Below are 14,384 nucleotides of genomic sequence, written 5' to 3' on the forward strand. Positions count from 1 at the left end.
GCTCTGCAGGAAGCCTGCTTCTCTCCCTCTCCCACTCCCCCTGATTGTACTCCCTCTTTCGCTGTGTCTCTCTCTGTCAAATAAATAAATAAAATCTTTAAAATATAGCAATTCTAAGGTTTTTAGTATAATCACAAATATGCACTAATTGTGTCTGTACTAAATTGGGAGATTCTGTTCAGCTCTGGATTAGCACAATTGGCATTTGGCCCAGCTCCAGGTTCACAAAACTAGCCAAGCCTTATTCTTACGGACCATTCCATCCTCCCGTGCTTTTCTCAGTAAAAACTGCACCTCTTCCAAGCAACTTATCTGCTGCCTTTGTATTTTCTCTTTACCTGCTAACTTGTACAACTAACTTTCTCTAACTGGCAATAATTTCACCAGGGACGGTTTGGAATGCAGTGGCCAGCTTGGGGGAAATTTTGACATGAGTGAGGTTGTTCATTTGAGAAGTGCCTTAGAACAAAAAGAAAATCTCTTGAGGATATTGACTCGATTGTTAAGAGACAGAAAATTCTGTTTAACCATAGAAATATCCCCTTCTTTGTTTCTGGACTTCAAGAATTAATGAGACCACACGTTTTTAATTTGTGGCTTATTGAAGTTGTCAAGGAGTCAAGTTTCATCCAAACCAACTACATATCACTCTCTTTTGTGCATGTATATATCAAACATTTATTTTTTTCTCTATCTAAACTTTCTTTCCCCTCCTTGCCGGGGAACATAATTAGCTTTTTACGAGAACAATTTCATATTTGACTGAAGCTGGTTACCTCATGTTTTTGCTGTTTCTTTTCTTCTCTTGGGAGACTTTAAAGATTAATTAATTTTAAAGATGCATTTGGTGGTTATGTGCTCACTAGAAGAATATAGCCCAGATAAGCAGTCAAAAGTATCTAAAAGAAAGAAAAAAATTATTAAACTGTTTCCTCTTGTTGACACTAAAAAGTATGTTTACACACTCGCCTGCTTAACAGCTATGAGATAAGAAGAAAAGCCTTTAATTTTAAGATGAAAGAATAATTTTTGTCATGTTTGAGAGGCTTTAAAAATTAGTTTACCATATAAAAAATGTCAGCCCACCAGTTTGTTTTATTCAAGACCAGGGTTAAATTTCTTGTGATTCAAACTTCTTAAATTTTTTATCCTGGTTTTATGAATTAAGTTAATTATTACCATTTCCACAACTTGCTTTAAGTGAAAAGTTATATTATAAAATTGTACTCAACTAAATGGAATGATAATGAATGTTTGTTCAAAAGGTTTAATTTTATGAAATTCTTACAATACTACAAATGATAGGGATTTAATGTGTTAGCTATGTTATCATTTCCAGATTTTTAACTAACTTTAAAATCTTAGGCAAATCATTAATTTGATTAATAAATAATCTCTGGATGAACAGGTAGTTTCTAAAAGAAGAAACAGAGAGGGGTGTCTGGGTGGCCCAGTGGGTTAAGCCTCTGACTTCAGCTCAGGTCATGATTTCAGGATCCTGGGACTGAGCCCCTCATTGGGCTCCCTGCTCAGCGGGGAGTCTGCTTGTCCCTCTTGCTTTGCCCTTCTCCCTGTTTATGCTCTCTCTCTCTCAAATAAAAATATTTTTAACCCACTGAGCCACCCAGGTGCCCCTCTAAATAAAATATTTTTAAAAAATAAAAAAAGAAGAAACACAAACAAACTGTTGGTCACTAAACATAATATTAAGTTACCTTTATTGCTTAAATTGACACTAGATTAACAAAATATGCAAATATTTTTAGATGATACACACACAATTTATTTTTGCCCCTTAATTTTTTTTTTTTTTAGATTTTATTTATTTATTTATTTGACAGATCACAAGTAGGCAGAGAGAAAGAGGAAGAAGCAGATTCCTCACCAAGCAAAGAACCTGATGCAGGTCTTGATCCCAGGACCCTGGGATCATGACCTGAGCTGAAGGCAGAGGCTTAAACCCACTGAGCCATCCAGGTGCCCCGTCCCTTAAATTTTTTATTTTATTTTTTAATTAACATTTAATGTATTATTTGTTTCTGGGGTACAGGTCTGTGAAACCTCCTCAAATTTGTTAAAATTATATGAAATACTGAAGGAGAAAAAAATAGATAAACAGTATTTGGTTTTCAATTCCCTAGTTTTCTTTTGTGTCTGAAGAAAAGAAATGTTGGTTACTTTGGTTAAATGTGACCATATAGATGTTTAATTACACTAGATACAATAATATTTTAAAATATAAATAGGCACAGTGATAATGCATATGCTTTTCTGGTTTTATTTTGTAAGATTTTTATTTACTTATTTGACAGAGAGATAGAGGTAGAGAGCACAAGTAGGCAGAATGGCAGGCAGAAGTAGAGGGAGAAGCAGGCTCTCCACTGAGCCTGATGTGGAGCTCGATGCCAGGACCCTGGGATCATGACCCAAACGGAAGACAGCTGCTTAACTCACTGAGCCACCCAGGTGCACCATGTTTTCCTTTTTTTTAAGGAAGTTATAGTTTATTAAGAGGGTAAATTTACTACGATATACTTACTTTATTACTAAGTTAATTATATTTTAAAACTATAGTTAAATGCTTCAAGTCAATACCTATTTGCATATTCATATATTTGTATATGAATGTGGGAATGAGTACATATAAAGATGTATCAATAAGTCCTTTAGTGCAGATTGTTATGTGAATAATATCAAAGGAGTAATATTAGAATTTGGATCTTTTTTTCTACAAAATGAGTACTTTGTTTTATGTACAAATCATTGAGGTCATCAAATTATTCTACTCACACTTGGCGCTTCCTGACGTAGTCATAAGTCACTTTTTGAGTCCCTACTTTTGGGGTGCCTGGTTGGCTCAGTCAGTAGAGCATGTGACTCTTGATCTTAAGATTATAAGTTCAAGCCCCACGTTGGGTTCGGAGTCTACTTGAAATAAATCTTAAAAAAAAAAAAAAAAAGAGTCCTTACTTCTAAAAAAAGGAAAATTCCTAGAAATTATTTATTGCTTTGTTTTCACAACTTTGCTGCAAATTGTTAGCCTTCAGATATTTATTAATATGTCTCTTTTAATCATTCTTGATGTTGCCTTTTAAAATTCAAGCCTCAAATTCTGAATAATAAAACTGCTAAGATGCCTTTTATGATGAACTCTCTTTCAGATTCCTAAATAAGAGAAAGAGTTGCTCCATCCCACTATAAAAGAAAGGAAAATAGGAATAAACAGGTTTGTCTAAAATTCTCCAAATTATACTTAATTCGTAACCTGTATGAGAGGTTTTTTCTTTTTTTCATTCTTTCTTTCCTTTTTTTTTTTTTTTTTTGTCAGACTTAGGATGAAAAAGAAAAACCTGACACTAAAAAGAGAGTTTATCTTCTTGGGCAAATTATACTTAAGTAAAATATCTTTCTTAAATACAAACACATGTGATTGTGTACTTTCTAGGATTGTATACTTCTCAAGTTTTTATTATAAAGACTGTTATAAAAACTATCGAAATGTGTTTTCCAGAATTCTAGATTCACAATTTGTATTTCCCTTTTTGTTGATGCAAAGTCTGAATAAACACTAGCAGTATTAATTCAAATACCAGGTAATCTTCAGAGACCTATTGCTTATTTCAGTCTTTTACTGAGTAACCAAAATATAACTGCCTTGTCTGAAAATGTGACAGCAACAGCAAAATGTGTACAAATTTCAACTGATTTTGTTTTAAGGTCTCCACTAAACATAATGGTTCCCATGCTATACAAACTCTTCTTTTTATTTTTTTTTTTCCCCAGACTCTTCTATTGATAGAAAATGTTCATCACTTTTCAGCTGGTCACCACCTAATTTTTTTTTAAAGATTTTATTTATCTGACAGACAGAGATCACAGGTAGGCAGAGAGGCAGTCAGAGAGAGAGGAAGGGAAGCAGGCTCCCTGCTGAGCAGAGAGCCCGATGTGGGGCTCGATTCCAGGACCCTGAGATCATGACCTGAGCCGAAGGCAGAGGCTTTAACCCACTGAGCCACCCAGGTGCCCCACCACCTAATTTTTAAAACAAAACTGTGCTGCCCTTTCCATATCACTGCAACACTAACATAGCCACTGTCCTTCCTTTCCATGGAAAAAGAAAATCCTGTGATGACTTAATCCCTACCACAGAACTTTCCTGGTCCCTTACAGACCTTGTAGAGACTTCCTTACATATCCCTGACATAATTTTGTAATTGTTTATACTTAAACTAAAAATTGCCAAAGAGGTGAGGCTATCACAGACTTGAATTGACCCTGGAAATTCAAGCTTCTCCCAGAAATGAAACAAGTTCAGTGGCCATATTTGTTGCTCTTTCCCAAGCCTGTCAACAAACAAACCATAAAATATTTGAACTGATAGTGGACATTGTTTGGGTTAGCCTATAATTTCAAAATGCTTTAGAAACAAAGAGATCTCCTGACCACTACAGGAACCCTTATAAAATGGATTGTGAAAGAAAGAACCTTGAGATGTTTAGGTAGCGCCTAAAGAGATAGCCACAATAAAAGGGAGAATTTAACAAAATCCTTCATGGCATTACTCACAATAGCTGAGAGAAATTAGCCATGGTATAAAGCCAGCAACAATGGGGTAATTTTAAGAATTGTGAATGTTTCTTTCTTTTTTTTTTTTTTTAAGATTTTATTTATTTATTTGAGAGAGAAATCAAAGTAGACAGAGAGGCAGGCAGAGAGAGAGGGGAAGCAGGCTCCCCGCTGAGCAGAGAGCCTGATGCGGGGCTTGATCCCACGACCCTGGGATCATGACCTGAGCTGAAGGCAGAGGCTTTAACCCACTGAGCCACCCAGGCGCCCCAAGAATTGTGAATGTTTCTAATGTATCTCCTATTTGTCAAATATTTATAGCTCATTCTTTCATTTCCTTTTGGACTTTGCTCAAATATAACCTCATGCGTGAAGTCTTTCGTGATTACCTTATATGAAATAAATGAGAACCTTCTCCTTCCCCATCCTGCTTAGTATTACCTTATTAGCAGTTTGTCTATTACTTGTTTTTTGCAGTAGAATTATTATTATTATTATTTCCAGTGCCTACAGATGTCTAGTACATAATTGGCATCGAATAAGTGTTTGTTAAATACATAAAATATACCTTCCCAGACTTGTATGATTTAGTCATTCAACAAATGGTACCTTTTCTCTTTTAAGCACTATGCTGCGATCTGATGATGCACAGTGAGGTTACAGTCTAGTCAGAGGCAAATAATAAGTAAATTGACCGTTAAAGCACAGGATAATGAAGGCTGTGAAAGGTGGAAGTCCTGGACACTTGGGACAGGTGGGACCCTATAGCAGACTCATGTGATCCAGTTTCAAGGGAATCAGGGAAGGCTTCTTGGAGGAAATACTGTTCTAACAAAGACACAAAAGACAGGAGTTAACTCGGGTGGGAAATGAGGAGAGTCAAGAGTGTTTCATTCTTGGAAAAGGGTGAATAGTGAGAGTATTTGCCAGGCTGAAGACTCACCCTCCCCAAAGGCTCTGATCTGTTTCGTGTATTCAAGTCTTTGCCTGTGTTGTTCCCTCTGCTGGGAACGGTTGGAATGCCACCTATTTACCACACAGTCACTTCTAAATCCTGAAAAACCGTTGGCTGTGTGGCTTCTCTTGCCTCACAAAAGCCAAAATAATCACTTTCTTCTTTGTCCTATCCCTATAATCAGTGAGTGTTTTCCTCTGTTCCAACCCTTGGCAATGTTAGATGGAATTCCTTAGAGAACAGAAAACATGTCTCAGTGTACTTTGTATCATTCAGCAGTAGGCACAGTAAAGGGCCTGGCAGAGAGTAATGCACTCACTAAATATTTGTTGAATGAATGAATGAGTGAATAATTAGTTCTGTTTCTGAATGTCATTTCCTGATTCTGTTACTTTGAGGAGTAATGACTGGAAAATCCAATGACCATCCTACATCAGAAAAGGAATGACTGCAGAGTGAAAATTAATATAGACAAAGATCTATTGGTATATCTATTCTGCCTATCTATCTATCCATTCATCCATCCATCTATCCATGTTCTAGCTGTTTAACTAGTAAAAGAGGTGAAGAACCATAAATATGTCTTATTCCATAAACTTGTTAATATATGTCTTCCATCAGTTCTGTGAAAACATCTGTGTTCTGTGAGACAGGGCTTACATTCAGGATATTTATTAGGGACCACCTTTTTTTAAAAAAAGATTATTTATTTGGTAGAGAGAGCAGAGAGAGAGAGAGCAAGCGTGGGCAAGAGTTGGGGGGAGGAACAGAGGGGTGAGGAAAGCAGGCTTCTGGCTGAGCAGGGAGCCCGAGGCAGGGCTCCATCCCAGGACCCTGAGATCATTACCTGAGCCGAAGGCAACCACTTAACTACCTGAGCCAGCCAGGTGCCCCAGGGACCACTTTTCTGTTGGACGTGAGGATGCAGGATTGGAGAGAGAACTGTGATGTAGGCTCCCCAAAGCCTCAGGAAATGCCACAGGGAGTCCTTGAGCACATATGAGCTCAATCGGAGTTCTCCCACAGAGACCTGAAATATACCAAGAATGCTGTCAGTTTATCAATAGTTGGATGGAAGGGTCTGTGCTTGGACGTGGCAAAAGTTTAGGGAAACCCTGATAGGAGTGACAGCTGGTCACCAAATTATGAGCAGCCTGGGCAGCAAGTCCTTCCCTGAAGACCTCTGGGTCCACTGCAGTATTATTCCTTAAATACCCTATCACGATATCAAATGATATAGATTATATTCAAATTTCCCTAACAAGAATGTGTCTATTTAAAAAGATGTGGAAAGTGACAAAGATGTATGATGGAAATCAGTATGTCGGAAAGATACTGTGTGGCTTCTCATTTTTCTCAGAGACATTATTGGATATTTGAAGTATTGCCATGTAGCTTGCTTTCTTAAAGTTTGGTGGGCAATGCTTTTATCCCCGAATTTTGGTTTACTTTGTCCCAAAAGTAAATTTCCATGGTAGATTGCAGATCATTCTCTCCTTTGAGGTATTGTGAATTTCACATTTTCCATCCCTTTTCCATGACATCAGGAGCCAAGTATCCAAACAAATTTCACTTAAACTGATTCATATGGTGACTCTGTACTTTGAAGTTTAGTGTTAATCTTTCATATTATAAAATAATTCTTCAAACCTATTTTAAAGCAATGAAACCAACTGATCTCTTGAAACATTTTCAATATAACAGGTACTATTGAAGAATTTTAACATGATAAGAATTACCTCTTAGTGGAGGGAAAAAACCCCAACAACCTACTTTCCTTCTGACTATAAGAACTTTTTCTTTTGTGCTCTGTTTTTCTATCTGTGTCATCCTAGACCATTCTATTCTACTGTTGCTCTTTCTTGCTGGTTGCATTTCTTACTGGTTCTAACCAGTGCTTCACATTTTTTCTTTCTTAGCTGCTTTCTTTCATGGTTTATATGGATATTGCTATCAACAGGATCTAGAGGTCATCAGTAACACAGTAAGGGTCAATTCTGCATTAAAAAGCAATAGACTGTTACAAACAACTGAAAAACTATCTGCCAGAGCCTTAAGCTTCAAGACTCCTGAGACTCGGCTGTGTTCCCCTTATGTACTTACATCTCAAGCTTTCACTCAAGATCATATTCTTTCGGGACACCTGCATGCCTCAGTCCATTAAGTGTCTGCCTTTGGCTCAGGTCATGATCCCCGGGTCCTGGAATCGAGTCCTACATCAGGCTCTCTGCTCAGCAGGGAGCTACCTTTTCCCTCTCCCTGCTGTTCCCCCTGCTTGTGTGCTCTCTCTGACAAACAAACAAACAAACAAACAAACTTAAAAAAAAAAAAGATTGTATTCTTTTTCTGTTTTTACTGCACTGTAACAGAATGGTGTTCAGGTCAGTTGGGCTCAGTTCATTAGATGCTATTGGAGCACTGTCACAGAAGACAAACAGTGACTAGAAGAATAAAGAAAATCCCTCCAGGATCCTACAATCTGATAGGGGTAGACATTTACACAAATAGATCATTTCAGTACAAAATTAAATGCTAACAGAGGGGTATATTCAGAGGGCAGTGGGAGGACAAAGAAAAGGCATTTAGCTCGATCTAGAGGCTTTAGAAAGGTTTCTGGGGATGATGACAGATAATTTGAGTCAGAGTCATTTGGTCGCATAGTACTAGAGCACTATGAGGGATACACAGAAAGGACTGGAAAGGTGGCCTTTGGGGTAATGCCTGCTATGCCAAGGAGCACCTGCTGTCTTCTATAGGCCATGGGGAACCATGAAGAGTTAAGCAGAGAAGTGCCATGTGTTTTGGAAATGTCATTCTCACTGGCACATGAAGGATGGCTTGAAAGCAGTGGTTCTCAATGGGCCCAGACTAGCAGCTTCAACATTATCTGGGGATTTGTTAGAAATGCACACCCTCAGGCCCCACCCCAGACTGACTGAATCAGAAACCAGGACTGGGGCCCATCTGTCCATGTCTTAAGCTCCCCGGGTGATTTTGATACTGGCCAAAGTTTGAGAACCACTCCTCTAATTCAGCAGGGAACACTTGACAAAGTCTCAGATTAGGGTACAGCAATTGAGGAACTCTCCTCAGGTGTAAAATTTAAAGGGTTGCCAAAATCTCAGGGTCCCGATCTTAGGGTCATGAGCTCAGGGTCCTGACGTCAGGGTCGTAAGATCAAGCCCTGCATGGGGCCTCTGTGCTCAGTGGGGAGCCTGCTTGAGATTTTCCTTCTCCCTTTGCCCCCCACCTCAAATAAATATTTTTAAAAATCCTCAGTAATCAAGATTCTTTTTAAAAGATTCTATTTATTTATCAGACAGAGATCACAAATAGGCAGAGGCAGGCAGAGGGTGGGGGGGGGAAGCAGGCTTCTCGCCATGCAGACAGCCCAATGTGGGGCTCAATCCCAGGACTCTGGGATCATGACCTGAGCCAAAGGTAGAGGCTTTAACCAACTGAGGCACCCAGGCGCCCCAGTAATCAAGATATTTAATGCAATATTTTTAAAATAAAAATTAATGCCAAAAATTCACAGTGCTGTTTGTTCTAGGATGCTGTGTTATTGTGCAATGGGAACAGTTGTTTCCAATCAGCTTGGGGTTCCCAGGACCCACATAGCTGTCACATTCCCCATCAGGCAGATTGGATAACATGGGGTTCAGGGTGAGCTTCATGGGTATGAGAACTGTGCAGCTGAATAGGACCCCACACTTAGAAAGGCTCCACACTTGGCTTAACATTCTTCTGTCACTGTTTTGAAATTCTTCATCGGTTTTAAAGAAGGGGCTCTGTATTTTCACTTTGTCCTGGGCCCTGTAAAGATCCTGCTCTAATGGTTTCTGGATGTCTTTTTGTTTGTTTTCCCTCCTTTAAATTTTACGTCAGCATAGAGTGAATTTAGTCTTTTTGCAGTTATTGTTGCAAAACCTTTCATTAATTTTTTATACTTGGCTCAAACTATGGGAGGACATTCTGATAAGTGTACCTAGGGCACACATTTTCCCCTTGGCCCTGTAGTGGTCTGAAGACTTTGCCATGACTAAGGGTTGCTACTGACATCTAGTGGGTAGAGGCCAGGGGTGAGGCTCAACATCTTCCAACGCCAATGACAGCCGTTCCACAAGGAATGATCCATTCAGTCCCAAATGTCACTAGGCTGAAGTTAAGAAACTCTGCTCCCCAGGGACAAGTAAGGAGGTTTTAGCAGTGTCTTGAATTGGGGCAGTTACCACAAATGTGCAACTATCTAGAATCTGATGATTAATCACCTGGGAGGGAGTAGAGTTTGAGGGCAAGAATGACCCCCCTCAGTGTTCTTGCTTACTTAGGGCATGAGCTGGCAGACAGAATTCAGGAGGAGGAGCTAGTTAGGTAGAAGTGAGGCAAACAGAGTGAGGAGTTTGTGGCAGGACATTAGACGGCACTGTTTGAAGGCCAGCACCTGAAGCTCTGAAGAGATGTTCTAGACCTGTCAGCGGTACCCGTTGTGGTCCTCTGTTTTACCCAAACCTCTGAGACAATTCCATCCCTCTCACTTCAGAGAATGGCCACCACAACCAAACCAGGGGACAAGGAAGACACTTTTTGACTTTGTAAGTCTCACGTGATTTCCCTGAAACTCATGGCAGAGAAAGAGTCTTATGCACTTCAAATATGGAAGCCCTCACAAGCTCAGGGCACAGAGTGCATTGTCATGCTACAGCAGTTTGGAGTAGCAGCCTGGGAAAACAGGCAAGTCCAAGTCCTTTTTCTCTGAGATGAAATAAAGATGCCACAAGTGGGGAGGAGGAAGGACAAGGGCATGTGGAGGAGGCGGAGATGACTGGGACAACAGTATGGGGGGGCGGGTACCCAATAGACAGGAGCTCTCAGCACTATCCTGGCTCCGCCTAACCAGGAATCAAGGAGCTGCCTTTCCTGATGGTACCAAGGTGCTGTGTCTGCGGAGAACCACTCCAAATCAGCAGTCAGCACACCCCCGACTCCAGCAATGACATCTACCTCTGGGCGGCCTTCTTACCAATAGCTTAGAACACTTGCAGGTCCCAGCATATAGGAAAAACTCTATCACCTATTCTTCGGTAGAGCTGGAGGGATCCGCCGTCCATCACAGAGGAGGCCAAAGTGATTTCTAAATGCTCCAGTCGTGTTTAATAGGCAAGTTTCTCCAGAACTGTTTTGGGACAAACTTTCCATCATCTTCAATTTTCACATCATCAGATTCACCCTAAATACTTCAACCGTCTTTATTGCCGTCAATAAAAGGCAAGGATTTATCTTTTGTTGTTTATTTAAGCTAATGGCACACATTTTGTAGCTACAAGATAATCTTCTAGTTTCTGTTTTTATTTATTTATTTTTAAAAAAGATTTTATTTATTTGACAGACAGATCACAAGTAGGCAGAGAGGGGGAGAGGGGAAGCAGGCTCCCTATTGAGCAGAGAGCCCCATGAGGGACTCGATCCCAGGACCCTGAGATCATGACCTGAGCCGAAGGCAGAGGCTTTAACCCACTGAGCCACCCAGGTGCCCCTAGTTCCTGTGTTTTTAAAACATTTGTTTGTTTCCTTTTTGGCTCTGTACCCCTGGATGCCTTTGAAGGAAGAGATGTTGTTTTGCTCAATATCACATTCCCTAGACCATGGCACAGTGCCCAGGATGTAGTAGAGGTCTGTAGTGGATGAGGTGGTGTGTTTCCCGGTTCCCCTTTCAGGACCAAGGCCCTCATTCCCCTAGATGTGGCTAGTGTAAGCTGATTTGGCTCACTGATCAAATAACTGGTCGATGCAGAAGGACAGAGTTCTTTGCCAAGCCAACTCCAGAGCTCCCAGTAGGATCGACTAAATCCACTGTGGCACCATCAACCCCGTTCAACCCTTTCTCACTCTGCTTCCCTCAAGCCTTCTTGGGGAGTGTTCTCAAGAGCACTCCCCAGAAACCCTCTCTTCTGTAAACCTCTGTCTAGAATCTGTTTCCTGGAAAACAGCTTAAGACAATATTTAATAAATATTTGTTGAATACACGGATGAATGGGCCCTTCCACTGTAAACTGTGAGGTTCCTCATCCTGAGCAGAGATTATTGTGGAAAACCCCTGACCCTTATTTGTATATTTAACATTTTACTTTGTCATCTCCGGCCCTAAAAGTCAGAGACCACACTAAAATCATTCACCCAGCCTCAGGGGCGTGCTTGACTTCTATGTGATGATAATATCAATACCCACTTGCTTCAGTTATATTGTCATTTGACCAGCAGATGGCAGAGGTGACACTTGGACAGGCACTCCTTCTGGACGTAGGTCACATACTCCAGGATGTAACATCAAACCTAAATTACCCATTTAATACCATCAATTCCCAAGCCTTCGTAATTATGGCATTGTTTCATTTTGTAGGAAAGTGTCACCGACACAATTGGCCTCGTTTGCATATAAAAAGGAGCGTTCGGCATATAAAGGAAAGAGCCCTGGACTGAGGAAGCACCAGAACCACTGCACACGGGCCGTTTGCGCTATTCGAACAGTTTCTTCATCAGCATAGTGAGAACCGCGCCTCACAGGTCTCTTGAGAGGAATACATGAAAGATACTGGGGGCTGGTTGAAGGGACCGCATGTGTTCCTCCCTAGCCCAGGAGCGCTCTGCGTGTGCGGCCCCGGGATGGAGGACTGGGGGGGGGGGACTTGACTTGGCTCCCGGACCGAGGGGTTGGCTCTTGAAGGAGGCCCTGGCTCCCGACACACGCACTCCAGTCCGGGGCAGGCTCCTGGGCACGGCAGAGCACACACGCACTCCAGTCCGGGGCAGGCTCCTGGGCACGGCAGAGCAGCCACGCCTCGGCTTGTGCGCGCCTCTGAAGTTCCTTCCCACCCTGCACGCCGCGATACGGACAGGCTGGTGTACTTCTTCCAAGAATCCCCAACTTCTGCCCTTGCGGGATGTGTGAGCCGTGAGACCAGAAAAGGAGGGCGGAGTTTGACCGACCTGTTCACAGCTCTGGGAGGGTCGCCTCACTGCCTGGATTCACCCATTCCCGCACCGGTGGTCGCCTTTGGGAAGCGCCCAGAGCCAGCCAAGGGTCGAATCACGTGCCACCGAAAGGCGGGGATCGAAGAGGCCGACGCGGTCCGAGACGCTTCCGGACTCCCGGAGTCCGTCGCTTGGGGGCGAGGAAGTACCACCTAGAGGAGGCCCCTGCCCCGAGGGGAGGAGCTTCTGCAGTCATGTGACCACGAACACAACCACTTCCGCGCTCCCACCTGGGCCACGTGGTCCTTCTTCTGTTCAAATCTGGGTCAAAGAGTGGCCTGGGCCAGGGACCCAGTGACCCACCCCAAACAAGACTGTGGCCTAAATTCCGAAGATGTAGCCGTGCCAAAGGAACACCAATATCTTTGAAACTTTATTGTGGTGTTCGTATCGTGTGTTCTCTGGAACAGTTTGCCGTGGTAATAATACAACTAGCAAAATAGCCGGCGCTTGTATTTGTTTTCTATTTCCAAAATTCCCTGTGCCAAGTTTCCCCTCTCCTCAAAAAACCCCAAAACTCAAAACTCCCGGCAGATGGAGCCCCATGTCAGGCCCCACATCAGTACTGGTGACTGGCTGGCATGGACACTGAGGTCAGTAGGGGTGTGCCTGGTGTCTGCTCTCTCCTTTTGCAGTTAGGGAAAGTATTAATTTCTTATTTCTGCTGTAACAGATACCACAAACTTAGTAGCTTAAAATGTACATTTATTATACTGTAGCTCTGGAGCTCAGAAGGTGCAAATGGGACTTACCTGGTTAGAAATCAAGGGGTCAACTGGGCTGTGTTCCTTGTCTTTGCGGTTTTTTTAGAGTCTGCCTGCATTTTTTGGCTGGTGGCCCCTCCCTCCATCTTCAGAGCACACCTCTAATTCCTGCTTCTGTTACATCTCCTTTTCCGATGCTGGTCCTCCTGCCTCTTATAAGGACCCCTGTGATGGACCACCCAGGTAGCCCAGGATAATCTCACCTCAAAATCCTTAATCACATCTGCTAAACCCCTTTAGCCATGTAAGGTAACATGCACTGGTCCCTGTATTCCCACATGGGAATCTTTGGAAAGACTTGATGCAGTCTACCATAGGGAGACTGCATAGGGAGTTCTGAAAACTGGGGAGTGAGTTGAAGAGGGCTTACAAGAGTAGGGTCAAGTGTGAATGAGAAAAATAACAGACCACTTGTTGAACATGTGTTATGTTCCAGAAACTATGACAGGCATCTTACATGTGGTATCTTATTAAATTCTCACAGCAATGTAGCAAAGTAGGTATTATTACAACTGTTTTTGATTTTTTTGAGATTTTATTGACTTGAGAGACAGAGCACAAGCGGGGCAGTGGGGGTAGGAGAGGGATGAGCAGATTGCCTGCTAACTGGGAGCCAGATCTGGGGATCGATCCCAGAACCCTGAGATCATGACCTGAGCCCCCCGCCAGGTGCCCCTACAGCTGTTTTTATTTTTATTTATTTATTTTTAAAGATTTTATTTATTTGACAGACAGAGACACTATGAGAGAGGGAACACAAGCAGGGGGAGTGGGAGAGGGAGAAGCAGGCTTCCTTCTGAACAGGGAGCCCGATGCAGGGTTTAATCCCAGAACCAGGCTCAATCCTAGGACCCTGGGATCCTGACCTGAGCTGAAAGCAGATGCTTAATGACTGAACCACCCAGGTGCCCCTCTACAGCTATTTTTTAAAAGATGAGAAAATTGAGGCTCAGAGAGGTTAGTTTACTCATCAGTGATGAAGCTTCACACTTGGGTCTCTCCAAATCAATCTTTTCCCTTAATCTCTAGTTTTCTCATTTGTGAAATGGAAATAGTAACTAGCCATA

The 14,384-nt window shown here is 42.0% G+C and overlaps 1 long non-coding RNA gene across 1 annotated transcript; it reads right to left on the minus strand.

Annotated features, from left to right (window-relative positions):
* Positions 1-24: 24 nt before the first annotated feature.
* Positions 25-12,868, minus strand: LOC106005829. Its single transcript, XR_001179485.2, has 4 exons — positions 12,509-12,868; positions 6,369-6,551; positions 777-899; positions 25-73 (listed from the first exon to the last, which is right to left on the minus strand). It is a non-coding gene; the product is annotated as an uncharacterized LOC106005829 (long non-coding RNA).
* Positions 12,869-14,384: the final 1,516 nt, after the last annotated feature.

Source organism: Mustela putorius, unplaced genomic scaffold (genome assembly GCF_011764305.1).
Source record: "Mustela putorius furo isolate JIRA1106 unplaced genomic scaffold, ASM1176430v1.1 tig00000224_pilon_pilon_pilon, whole genome shotgun sequence".
Classification (NCBI taxonomy): Eukaryota; Metazoa; Chordata; class Mammalia; order Carnivora; family Mustelidae; genus Mustela; species Mustela putorius.